This window comes from Zootoca vivipara, chromosome 9, assembly GCF_965207765.1.
Source record: "Zootoca vivipara chromosome 9, rZooViv2.hap1.1, whole genome shotgun sequence".
In the NCBI taxonomy this organism is placed as follows: Eukaryota; Metazoa; Chordata; class Lepidosauria; order Squamata; family Lacertidae; genus Zootoca; species Zootoca vivipara.
The window spans coordinates 18,849,184-18,863,329 of record NC_142592.1 but is presented as its reverse complement, the minus strand read 5'-3'; the positions used below and the strand labels follow the sequence as shown (position 1 = coordinate 18,863,329).

The 14,146-nt window shown below is 43.2% G+C and overlaps 1 long non-coding RNA gene across 1 annotated transcript; it reads right to left on the bottom strand.

Annotated features, from left to right (window-relative positions):
* LOC148684556 (uncharacterized) lies at positions 1-12,095 on the bottom strand. The gene is made up of 2 exons (XR_015951741.1): positions 9,191-12,095; positions 1-3,696 (listed from the first exon to the last, which is right to left on the bottom strand). It is a non-coding gene; the product is annotated as an uncharacterized LOC148684556 (long non-coding RNA).
* Positions 12,096-14,146: the final 2,051 nt, after the last annotated feature.

The window sequence follows — 14,146 nt, the reverse complement described above, 5'->3', positions numbered from 1 at the left end:
TTTGCGACCAAATATGTTTATTGCTATGGATTGCAGTAAAGCAGAGGATAAGAGGAGAAAAATATTTTGGATAACTTACAGCGTAGTCCACATCTACTCAGAAGTGAGTCCTGTTGAATTTTATAGTTGATATCTTTCGAATGCTGTGTGGTCCTCAGTGATAATAAACGGTATTCCTTGTGAGACAAAACAGCCTTCTAGAGGAATGTGCTATGTATTGACCTAACTATGGGTCAAAATGATTATTAACCCTTAGCATATTTTCATATATACATTCAGTGGTAGGAACTTACTTTTTTATATATAATTCAGGTTAGTAGTCAACTAAAAGGTTTACAACAATGAAACATTAAAACAGCACGACACCATCACAATATGACAATAGAGCCTAGCAGAGGTCATCATGTTAAGAACTGATTGCTTGAACTTTCATGAATTCCTTCATAGGCCTGGACTGTGCGCCTGGCTCTTCTAAAACCTACTGCATGTATCACAGTGGAAAAAAAGTAATAATCAACTTTCTTTACTTGAATTGATCACTGTTGGTAATTTCTCCCTTTGGGAAGTTAGAGATGGGGTTGGTGCACCTTTTTTTACTTAGCAGAAGATTCCGTTGTGTTGATTGCACTCACAGCATGAACTGCAAGTGAAGAGAGGAAGAAAATTTGGATTCTGTCATGCTTTAATGTATCATTTTATGTGTCTGCAAAACTGGCAGTGAAGACCATAGCTGCCAAGTTATCCCTTTTTTACAGGGATTTTCCCTTATGCTGAATAGGCTTCCTCGTGAGAAAACCGAAAACTTGGCAGCTATGAGTGAAGACTGGTGCTCATTGGGACTGGGGAAGCAGAAAACAGGGAGGCCAAGGGCGGGTGAATTCAGAGCCAATGACAGGCAGAGCCGATTAATTCTTGTTTTGTCCCCAACTCAGCCTCTTCCTCAATTATTTCTACAAAAGGCAACACTGAAGCTAAGGAGGAAGCTGATAGCCATCGCCACCCCTGGCCTGGCTGTTGCTAAGAAGGCAGGCTGGTGGAGAATGGATAGGGGCAGCTTGAGGTTGGCAAAGAAGTGCTGCATTCACACTAATGGACAGCCTCCACTGAAAACTGGTGGATGTCTAGGCTAATGTGACCCAACAAGTGAGAGATTTTTGCCTCAAGTTTGTTTTCAGGCCATTATTTTCCATAGAGAAGCATGGACAAAGAGTCGTGTCCACTCAAAACATTGGCCTGCATTTTTGCTATTTTTCTTTGCCAATATCTTATCTTTCCTGTGCTCATACCCCTGTGTTAAAATGTCTTAACAAACTGACCTGCTTCCCCCTGATAGATACCTTTTCCAATCACGCCCTTCCCTTCAGTGTTTGTTTAGGCACCTGATAAGGGGAATGACTCATCTGAAACCCAGAGTCTCTGAACTACTTCTCAATACGCATAGAAATATGAGCAAGCATTTCAACAAAGTACATCTTTTTTAAAAAAATGATGAATTCTCTCCCCCCCCCCCAGTTTCATATAGGTGGCGATTGCATCTCCTGTGCAATAATGGGGTTAGGAGGCCAGTTCCAAAGTTGTATGGGCAAAGGAACGTAGCATCATGTGGCATCTAGCAAGCTGTGGTCTCTTGCTGAAGCTTATATAGTATTAGGGCTGATTGGCTAGTAGTCGACTCGTCAGGAACCTGTCCTGGTAAGAATCTGGCCAGAGGAGAAGGGAGAATGGTACCAGGGACTGTTCACCAAGTATCATGTGGGTGTTTATGTGTGGTCAGTTACGTGACTTTTTCTGATGGAAAACCGAGCTCTTTGCACTAATGAGCTTTTTGAAAAGCATTTTATTTCTTATTTATTTATTAAATTTGTACACCAGAGATCACAGGACGGTTCACAGCAGAAAAATACAAAATGAGAACACAAAATTCGTAATAAATATTGTTGTGAGTTCCAGAGGCCTTACCATGACAAAAGGTGTTGATGGCCTGTGTAAGAGGAATCTTGAGCCAGGGCAGACAGAAGTTGCCAGGGTAAATGGGTTTGAGGTGACAAGAAATGAGTGTTTTTAGCAAGGTGTGCTGAGAAGATGCGAGTGGTGCTGTGGTCTAAACCACCAAGCCTCTTGGGCTTGCTGGTGAGAAGGTTGGCGGTTCGAATCCCTGTGACGGGGTGAGCTCCCGTTGCTCTGTCCCATCTCCTGCCAACCTAGCAGTTCAACAGCACACCAGTGCAAGTAGATTAACAGGTACCACTGCAACGGGAAGGTAAACGATGTTTCTGTGCGCTCTGGTTTCCATCACGGTGTTGCGTTGTGCCAGAAATGGTTTAGTCATGCTGGCCATGTGACCCGGAAAGCTGTCTGTGGACAAACACCGGCTCCCTCAGTCTGAAAGTGAGATGAGTGTCACAACTCCATAGTCGCTTTTGACTGGACTTAACCGTCCAGGGGTCCTATACCTTTCTTTCTTTCTTTTTTTGCTGAGAAGAAGAAGAAAGGAGAGAAAAAAGTCTGAGATCCATCTTGGGAAGGTTGGCTGAAGGCTGACTGGGAGAGACGTAGCACCCTACTATTTGTCAAACCAGCCCAGTATTGTCTCACTTGGACTGGCATCTGCTATTCAAGGTCCCCGGCAGAAGTATTTCACATCATGTGCTAATAAATGTGGATTTGGGATTTCTTTCTTCTCCTCGTGAACCAACATGGCTGCTTCAGCTCTTTTTCCTTACAACCGCTGGAGGTTTGAACCTGGTCGAACCCTGCTGGAGTTTGAACTGCTGGTTCTCCAAAATTGCCCAGGAAGTTCTGATAGTTTTAACCATGGTGTGACTTCTGCCAACAAAATATCCTGTTGGGGAAATGGAATGGAACGTGCCATTTTACCTATAGCATGTAATATTATATAGAAACAATTTGGATTTGTATATATGTGAAAGTGCTCAATAAAGCACACACGCAAAAGCAGAATCAAGTAATCCTTTTTCATGAGGGGAAAATGAAGTCCAATTTTTGGTGGGACTGGCATGAGTGGAATGGCATATTGAAGCCAACAAAATCCCACAGAGTTGTATGATATATAGGGGTTTACTGACATCCAGCGCACAGTTGGGATCTCTATATTTGCAAACAGATGTTTACCTGTCTACATTTAGCCTCCCTAAACAGGGATACCGTTAACATGGATACGTTACTTGTTTATAGAAATCTTGTTTCTTAGAGTTAATTATCGAAAGGGAGGAGGGTTTTTCCCTTCCAGGTTGGTGCAACTTAACCCAGTCAATAAAGTATTCAGCCCCCATCTCTGACAACACCACCCAAATAAGCCAGATTCCAGACAAATGATTCACAGATAAGCTCAGTCTGATATTGCTGAAAGCTCACATAATTTGCAACATTGACAGCTTCTATGAAATGGGAATCTCTGAAACAGCTCCCTGGTACACCCTCACATCTTGTAGGCTTCTGAAGCATCTCCTTGTTGAGATAACTTTTCTTCCTCTGGCACAAATGAGCAATTTGAGAATCTGGATCCACAACTTCCTAGCACTGGAGAAGTATAAAGCATTCAGATTCATGAACAACAAATCTCACCTGGTTTTATTATGCATTGTTTTCATCACAAACGAAATTGGCCCACCTTTGGTTATAATCAGAGGCACAGGTAGCCATTTTTGTGTCTTGAGATGGCCCCAACCTAACTGCCTAATAAAAATAAAAATGGGAAGGATGCAATATTAGGTTCCACTAGTTCATTAAAGTCATCTTTGAGTCCAGCCACCAATTTTGTGCTCTCGGTGGTTTATAAAGCACTGAGGAGTTAATGATTTCTGGGCAGTTTATTCTTAGCCACAACTAAATTCTTTTAGCTACTTTCTCATTAAGCAATCAGTCTGTAATCCCTGAATGTACTTGGACACCCTCTTAGCTCTGTCATTCACATTTGCTTCTTGGCCTTTATAGATGGGCTGTCCTTGAAATGATTTCAGCATTCCCATCTTGTCCTCACAATATTCCTTTTTTTTCCCCAACCCAATTTTCACAAGCAGCATTGTAATGTGGCATGATAGTTACTGTTTTTTTGCCTCATAGGATATGATGTGTTAAATCTTTCTCATGATTTGCTCTGCAACAAGGGCTTTAAATGGTGGGCATTTGACAACACTACAGGGTCCCATTTCTGGGATGGACGGAACTCAAGATGCTTGCAGCAAAGGAATCCTCCATAGATTCGGCACAGATAGGATATGAATGAGACAGGATCGACTTCTGCAGACTTGCAAACCATGGCCAGTTCACACTGCCAAGTGGAACAGACTCTTGTCTACATTTTTGCTTCGGTCTGTTCAATTTTCTGATGCCAACAGTAATTTCACCAGCAGAAAAGGTCACCAAACAGATGGTTCCTTTCTGATTACTCTAAATAAATTTTGAAAAGTCTGATTCGGGAGAGCGGGGAATAGGACGGCAATCATTTGCCAGCTGTCAGGCTCCATGATAAAGGATGAATCAGTTTTTCCCTTTTCTAAACAGATAGGTGAATCACTGCCATTATGACCAAGTCTGGCAAGAATGAAAACGTACCTTCTTTGTACAACTAAAATAAGACTGCACAATAGATCCTGCCCTGACTCCCTAGTCTAACAGGTGTTCGTGCAGCAAGACAGCCCAATGCTGCTATTAGATAGCACTGCAGACCAAGCCCTTTGCAGTCATGTAATAAATTGCACACACTTTCCGTATTCACAAAATAGTTGTTGGTGTGGCCAATGGGAGACAAGATTCTTAACTATGAAAATAAAGGCTAAGGAAATATAACATCCCATACAACCCACCCTTTTGAAGACTGTGTTCATATTACCATATAGGAATGCATTGAAGTTGTGATTTTCTTTTATCATTATGGCTTGCACCCCTAAAAATGGAATGTATGTGACCTTTGGACCTTTGCAAACAATGTTATGTTTGTATTATTATATGATTATTGTATTTTAATGATTATTGTATTTTAATGTTCTGTTGGAAGCCACCCAGAGTGGCTGGGGAAACCCAGCCAGATGGGTGGGGTATAAATAAATTATTATTATTATTATTATTATTATTAGGACTGAAAAAGTGGACCTTCCTCACATCTCCATTCTGAAATGGCTCAGTGGCACCAAAGTATTGTTGAACTGCAATTCCCATCAGCCCCAGCCACCATAGCAAATGGTCATGGATGATGGGAGTTGTAGTCCAGCAACATCTGGCTAGCCCCAGGTGTTCCATCCATGCAGTAAAAGAAAGAGATGGTGGTACTTTGAGGATGCGAAATGTACTGTTAGAGAATACCTTGTTCCAATTGATCTGAAAGTCAACAGTTCAGCTCTACAGCCCAGTTCACACTGGCTCGTACATTAATTTTTATTTCCCATAATTTCATTATATAAATTTACTGCCATGGGAGCAAAGGAGAGAAGGCCATGTTCTTAATTTAAGAAGCATGTAAATATAGCATCTTTTATATACAGATGAGGTTTGGCTTCCCACTCAGCAACATATTCTTAACATGCCAATGCAGAGCACAGGAAAACAGGCTAAAGGTGGTATTTAATCACTGTCACATCTAAACAAATTATTCTGTAATTTGGAATGCCAGGAAAATGTTAGGAGGTGAAGAATGTGGTGCTGAAGCTAGTGATAAGTTCTCTGTACTTTAGAAACTAAACCTGATTTGATTCACACACACACCCGCCCTGGGTTTTTGCTTTTTTAAAAAAATTCTTGATATTCTAACTTACTTGCTTATTTAATATTTCCCTCCCAATCTTTCCTAAGCCTACAGAGTTGTTGATATTACATTCCTGTACTGATTTGAGTCTTTCTGTGTTCATGCTTATAGATAGAACTATACTTGCACCACGAACACATGAGAGAGAACTATCAAGAGATTGTGGGTAACCCTAAGGTACACATAATTTAAATAAATTTGAAGAGGGAAAACTAGGGGGGAGCCCCCCCAAAAAACTATACTAACTCAACGGCATGGAATGTTGAAGGAGGGAGTCGAGGAAAACTGGCAACTAGGTAGGAGGGAGAAATAGAGGTAATCAACATAATTATTTCTCCTTCCATTAGAAGGAGCCTGCAACTCGTTCTCTCCTGTCCTCCCTCGAACTCCTGCCTCCTCCCCTGCCCTCTTCACTTTTTAACTGTTCTATATTTAGCACATAAATGAGGGATGGGGAACCTGCGGTGGTCCAGATGTTGTTGAACTACAACTTCACCCATCCCTGACTGTTGACCATGTTGGCTGTGGCTGATGGGAGTTGGAGTCCAACAACATCTGTAGGGCCACAGGGTTGTCATCATCCCCACCCCCAATCCCTGACATAAATTAATCCGTCCTCTTAAAATTGGGACTGAAGATTTAGCATAATACTTGTGGTGGGGGTGGAGAAGGAAAATGTTAGGTGTCATTTATTATTCTTGCTTTAACTTGGCTGCAAAGTTGGTGGCAGACTAGGGCATTTGCCTTTTTGAGGGTGTATTTGTTGGCATGGCAACAGCAGAGCCACCAGAGAATGCTGGAATATAAGGCCATGCCGCATTTGCTCTCCGACCACCGAAATTTCTGAAGAACATCCTTTGATAGATATTTCCTTTTTCAGCAGTGTTGTTGCCTTTGTAAACGTTTTTCTGTTTGACCTCAAGGTGTGGTGGGTTTCATCTCACCACTTTCTGAAATAAAGAGTGCCTTCTTCAGCATCCTGAACCTTATGCAGACTAGAGAAGATTTTTTGAAGGAAATAGAGAACTAAGTCCCCAAACCCATCAGCCTTACAAAAGTATCTAGTTAACTTTCATGAGTACTAATAATGGTGCTTTGTTCCATGTACAGTCTTACCTTGGTTTTTGAACAGCTAAGTTCAACTTCTCGAACGTTTTGGCTCCCAAATGCTGCAAACCCGGAAGTGATTGTTCTGGTTTGCAAACTATTTTTGGAAGCCGAACGTCCGACGGAGCTTCCGCAGCTTCTGATTGGCTGCCGGAGCCTCCTGCAGCCAATCAGAAGCCACGCTTTCATTTCCTAGTGTTTAGGAAGTCAAAAAGACTTCCAGAACGGATTCCATTTGACTTCCAAGGTACGACTGTATATTGGTTAAAAGGAATGGGTGGTGGTGATGATGATGATGGCGATGATTGCACTTAGAGCTGCTGAATACTGCACCAATTGCCAGGCACTGTGTATTAGAACTAATCTGAAACAAGTGTCCTCAAATACTTGCAATTTAATACTTTCTTTCCAAATTTGCTGTGCAAATCTTTGGAGCTTGAATCCTGAAGGCAAAATTTGAACATTATGACTATGAAATGTTGAAATCTGAATGCTTTTGACATCTTGGGTGTTTTTTTCTTAGGAAACTTCCAATAGAAAATCTCATAAACTGTCAACTGCCAAATACTAATTACAAGCATTTGCTCAATCCTATATGGCAGGCCTTCGGGTATTTGGAGAGGGCTATCCTGCCCCTCCCCAGCCTTCTCTTCTCCAGGCTAAATATACTCAGCTGCTTCAACCTTTCCTGATAGATTTCTCTTCCATGCTACTCACCATCTTTGATGCCCTCCCTCGTTTCCATTAGATTCATTCTATCTCCCTAAACCCTCAGCTCCTAGTCCCACCTTCCTTTCAAAACAGTCACTGCATTTGTCCGGCTAGCCCAACCAACTATCCTCTTCACATCACAGCAACTTCACTGACAATCTACTCTACATCTAACCCTTTTCCATCACCAGCTAAATGTTCATGAACGTCACATGAAGTTTGGTTATAGAGATGCATAGCCTATTCCACACTATTCCACATAGGCTTGCGGTGGGCACCCTGAATCAAAAAAAGGACAATAAAATTTCATCACAGCAACATATCCAATCAGTGAGCAGGAACTCATAAATAACAGGTAGCAGGCATGCAGCCTCTCCTATTAAATATTTTATCTTGGAAGCAAGCTGTGTAACCAGCTCCAAACCTGCAAGTTCTCAATTGCTAAGGATTGTCATTTAATTATATCATCACTCAGATATAATTAATCTGCTGCTTTAAATATAGCCACAGGGATTAACCATGACTCAAATTAATGGCTGTTCTTGTATCTTACGAGAGCGACTGGACATTCCTGCTAACTCCCCAGAATGAGATTTCCTTGAGGACTGTTTAGATTACCCTACTCGCTAGCCTCTCAAAAGATCTTAGCTGCAAAGATTATAAAAAGCTTTGCAATACTCTCCCCTTAGGATACATCGCGGGGACAGTCTGTGCAGAGTGAATCAATGCCATACGCCAGGCAGTGTTTGTATATGCTTCAATGTATCCAGGCAAAGTCTTTTTAACTTTCCATCCTACGGACGGAGCTGTACTTTCCTGAACGTCAGCCAGGAAAATTTTTGTACATTTGGCAGCGGGACTGTGGGAAGCCTGGTTTAAGACCAACCCAACTCCTGCAGCACAGCCCCCCCCCCGCCCTTTAAAAAATAAAATAAAAGGACAGAGGATTCAAACACCTTCCTTTGTTTCACTCTAAAAAGGAGCAGAAATAGAGCCCCAAGATCCTAATCAGCTTCCATTGTATAAGCTCCAGGCCTTTCCATGAGTGCATTGCATTTCTTGGCAGGCCGGCTCATTATTATTTTTTCAGATGTAAAACCAATTAGAATGGATTCATTTATATCAGGGTGTTAATGCTCCAGTGCTCAGGCATTCTGCTGGCGTTCAGCCACCATAGGGGTTGTTGTTGTTGTTTTCCGGTTCCCTTGGGCAATGCCTGACAAATTAAGATAAAGTCACGACTTAAATGCTCCCCTCCGAAGTGACAACCAAAAAACAGCTTCCTTGCCTCATTAATTGGATGAAGCCAATTTCCATGTTGGTTTTCTTTTCTTTCTTTTTTTCAAAAAGGAAGAAGCAGGGGGGGTGGACATTAGCACTCCCCACGCAGCCTGGCGGTTCCTCTTGATGGCATGTGAAGGAGAGAAGAACCTGGATTTCAGGTTTCACCTAAGTTGTTCAGGCTCTTGGAAACATCCTAGTAACAAACAGAGTCACTTGCCAAGCCTGTGGTGTTTCTCTTCAAGGAACTCCCTCTGAAGAGCTGGAATTTGGAGGAGGAGGAGGAGGAGGGTGGAAAAATGTCAATGTTAGGGCAGCACTTTGACTTACCTTAAAGAAACTCCCTAAACATTCCAGCCATTACATCTGTATTAGTCAGCACCATCGAATAGGTGTTGCCCTTTGCAACTGCAGTAGAAAGTGCACAATGTTTCCCCGTTTTGTTTTCCAAGGGGCAGGACACTCAAGTTCAAGCAGCCATGGGTTATATTGATGCATATTTTCCTTGCCGATCCTTCAAGCACGAAGCGGCTCTGGTATGTGGGATTCTCCCCCCCCCCCCCACTCCCCGGCCTCATAAAAAAAATACCTTGTAACAAACAACATTTGCCATGGCAATGCAATGCCACCAGGAAAGGGAATGCAAGTTGTGGAGTGAGTAAACAGAAGAGGCAAAACTCACAGCATGGAGAATGTCTGCAAGACATAGCTGAAGGTCCAGAGGAGAAGAAAAGATAGCACCCATATCTGCCGTAGGAGGATAACTGATAAAACATGGGACTTGTGGCTGCTGGTGCCTGGAATATACATTCCTGCTTTCTTCTGTGCCGTAAAATGAAGTCCCAGTTTTTCAAGCAAAATTGACTTTATAAAAAGGGCAGGTGGTTTTCATGCCTCTTCCAAATATATTATTTTCCCCACCATAGGCTAGCTGTTTAGAAGGGAGCTAGCTCTAGGAAGCAGGTCATATTCCAAAGGCTGTTGGACTCCAGGATCTCAAATGCATTGCACACATTTTGTATTGCTACAGTGCTGTAGTTGTGAACTCTCCCACAAGCTGGGCCAGTCCAAGACGTTTTGCTGCCTGAGGCAAAGGGCACACCCCAGTTCCACGAACAGAAAATGATCCAACTGGCAGCTGAATTTTGCTTTAACACTGGCAACAAGATCGCTTCCTCTGGTGCTCCTGAGGGTGGCAGGCTTGATTAAGGGGTTCGTGACAGGGATACATAGCTTTGATCCTCCAACAGTGGGTGTGGATGGAGGACTCCAGAGGAATGGCTGGAGGTATTGCCACTGCTGCCCCACAACATCTGTTGCCTGAAGCAATTGCCTACTCTGCCTAATGGCAGAGCTGTTTCCAAATTCCTTAAGGCCCACAGAAGATACCACACACACATACATTTGTTGCTAACATGTACCAACTCGCTTCCATTTGGGAGTCCCTGCAATCAGAACCTTGGCTCAGAAGCCTCCATTGTGTCTGGAAACATTAGCTGGCAAGGTCTAGTAAGCTAGAACAAAATGTATTTGCAGCTCCAGGCTGATGCTATTGAAATGGAAAATGGAGTGTCCCACCCTCTACGCATTGGCCTAAGACCACTTGGAACCACCGCTGTCTAATCTACCTCCACTTCCTAATTCAATCAAGACAACATTGTAACACTTATCAGAGGACTATGGAAAACCCTAAATTCTCATCTCAAGTGACTTCTCAAGTTGAATTGTAATACATCCGCCAAGCAGCTAGATTCTTTTGAATCTCTGATTCTTTTGAATAAAAAGGATAATTCATCCTTCACTTTGTTCACCTGGAAATATATGATTTCAGGACTGGCATATCCATTTCATACTCAGTCAACCCAAGCTGAGCATGAGACTCTCAGTCTCAAGGTTGTGGGTTTGAGCCCCATGTTTCATGATGTTTTTAGTCGAATCACTCCTTCTTGCCAACTCTAGTTAAAGGACCCCATGGCAGTTAAGTCCAGTCAAAGGCGACTATGGGGTGCGATGCTCATCTTGCTTCGGGCCAAGGGAGCCAGTGTTTGTCCACAGAAAGCTTTCTGGGTCATGTGGCCAGCATGACTAAACCGCTTCTGGCACAACATAACACCGTGATAGAAACCAGAGTGCACAGAAATGCCATTTACCTTCCCGTCACAGCGGTACCTATTTAGCTACTTGCACTGGTGTGCATTTGAACTGCTAGGGTGGCAGAAGCTGGGACAGAGCAACAGGAGCTCACCCTGTTGTGCGGATTCGAACCGCTGACCTTCTGATCAGCAAGCCCAAGAGGCTCAGTGGTTTGGACCACAGCGCCACCCGCTCCCCTTGTCAACATGATATATGAGCATTCTCTGAATATCCCCAGAGTGTCTGCAGGATAGTCTGTAGTCCTGGGCAGCTTATAGAATCATAGAATCAGAATCATAGAGTTGGAGAGGACCGTGATGGTAATTTAGCCTGCAATGCAGGAATCTTTTGCCCAATGTGGACCTCAAACCCATGACCCTGAGTTTAAGAGTCTCAGTGCTCTACCAACCAAGCTATGATAGCTGGTTTTGAGGTAAGTGAATGGTGGAGACACTCGTCAATTCAGTACAGCTCTAGACTTTGTACTTTTGAAAATAGTTGCAACTCCTACCTGCCTTCATTCTGCAAGGCAGCATGACCTCAATCCATTTACTCTGGAGTAGTTGCATTGGAACCAGTGGTACTAAAGAACTCTATAATGAGGTTAACTTGGAGACTACAGTGTAATCCTGTTCAGCTTTTATTTGACCAAAAGCTTGATTTTCCATTTGTGAATCTATAATGGAGGTTGAATAAATCCCTTGACTCAATGTTACAGTTCACAGGGGTGTGGTGTACCAAAGAACAGAAACTGTGTCTTCTTCTTTTTTCAATCCAAGAAGCCATTGCCACCCTACGGGCATACTCTGCAGCATGGCTCTCACATGTTCTCTTGGGTTGGGATCAGATGCTCAAATGACTCACCCCCGCTTCTGAACATCTGCCAAAGATAAGGCCGTAATGAGAGAGGCTAGCATGCTTCTCCAAGGGAAACCTCTAAACTACTTGTGGGTGGGGGATTTTACATATGGAATGGGGGGGGGCATAATTCTAAATTACATTATAGCAATGTTCAGGCATTGTTCCTGAACAGAGAGCTGCAACATGAGAAGGGTTTTGTGGGCTGTGTGCACCAGCCCACAATGTCTCCCTGCCTGCCAGCTGGGCCTACTCCACCCCTCAGCCTTCCTGTGGTGAGTGGGAAGGTCTGAAGGAGATTTCAAAGCATGCTCAGTTGAATACACTTGGAAGCCCCTGCACAACCAAGAACCCTGAAACAGTGTGTGGTGTAATGGTTAGAGTGCTGGACGAGGAGACCAGGGTTTGAATCCTCACTCAGCCATGAAGCTCAATGGGTGACCTTGGGCCAGTCACCTTCTCTCAGTCTAAACTACCTCAAAGGGTTATTGTGAGGATGAAACTGGGAAGAAGAACTCCTTGAACTATGAACACCACCTTGAACTCCTTGGAAGAAAAGATGGTGTAGAAATGTAAGAATTAAATACCCTTTTTGTTTGAACTCTGATCTACCCCAATCATATACATCACTAGGGTTAGGGGTTCCTCTAAGAGCAATGGGCGGAAGAAGCTGATCTTTCCTTACTCCCCACCACTAAATTCTCGGTACCCTCTCCCTCCTGCCCCAAGAAATTTTCTCCCAGCCAAGCTCATTTCCAGTATTTTAGACCACTGTAAAATAGAGGTCTAGGGTTAACAGACTGCTGGAAGGTTTCTGTCCCTCACACACACATCTGTGTGACTGTTTTCGTCCCTCGCTTTTTTCTTCTCTGGAGCAGTCTTGAGTTTAAACAAACCAGTATGCTACTGTTATAGGTAGTTTGGCTCCAAATTAGCTAGGTGGTTTAAGACTCTGAACCCAAGGGAGTGAAAAGTTATATCTTAAGAAAAGCAGGAAAAGGACAATAATAATAGTTGATTTAACTTGATGTATTAATGGCAGCTTTATTCTATTTAATATATCAACAGGGAAAAAATATCCCAGTGAAAGAAAGAAACGTAAAGACTGTCAAAATCATTTTCTAAAGTTATTTTATTGCAGTCTTGATTCCCTCAAAGGATGCAAATAAACGGTTTTCCACAGCTGCAAACACAGAAAATTAACCACACGGATTAAAGCTTCGAGTGCATATCAAAACACTGAATCATTTCCAGTTGGACTGGCACACTGGATTTTTACTGTTTCTCTAGATGTATTGTGTTTGCACGTACTCAGAAAGTTGCCCTGGTATCCAAACAATCTATCAGTCAGCAATGTAAGACTGCTGCACACTGAACACAGCAAGCTTAAGGCTGAAATCCTGTACATCAAAAGAGAAGAAACTTTTTCACTGTGAGGCTCGTTCCCTTCTCAGCAAACTTATGGCACATGCCATCGGTGGGCAGGGTCTGAGGCAAAAGTGGATGGAGCAATGAATGCAAGCTTTACCTCTGCACAGTAAGCTAGGCTGCACACACATGTACACCTCTGCCGTCCAATGAGGCAAGCAAGAGCCATTATCAGGACACATTCCGTTTAGGCAAAAATGCTAAAGGGAGATGCAAAGTAGGACCAGTGAGAGGCATGGTCTGGGGAGATGGCATAAGGTGAGAGTCCTAAGGCCAGATACAGAGGCATTGGAGGGCTGTATGGTGTCCCCCAGGTTCTCCATCCCTGATGTACACACTAACTGAAACATGGCGGGCCTTGCTTCTGAGTAAATACGTACAGAACTGCACTGCGCAGATGTGTTTTATGGACACATGTGGCACATTCTCATAATAAGAACTCTTGTTTTAAAAGTGGCCGTGAGGTTCACCATATGTGGCCAAACAAGCCGAGTTTTCGGCTTTTATGTGGTCTAGTTGCATGCCTGTCAGTAGAAGAAATTTCAGTATTTGTTGTACTACAATGAATTGACCACTCAAGCAGTGGCCAAAAAAGAGGAAATGCATTGCCAAAAAAAGGAAGACAGTTGACATATTTGCTTAAAACTGGCATATGGCAATTTCAATGCATACAGTCATACCTCGGGTTGCATCCGCTGTGGGTTGCATTTTTTCGTGATGCAAATGCGGCAGACTCGGAAGTGTTCTGCATGCTTCATACTTGCGCAGAAGCGCTCTATCACACTTTGGCACATGCGTGAAAGCGCCGCTCAAGTTGCAGACTTTTCAGGGTGCAAACGGCACCCCAGAACAGATCGGGTCCGCAAC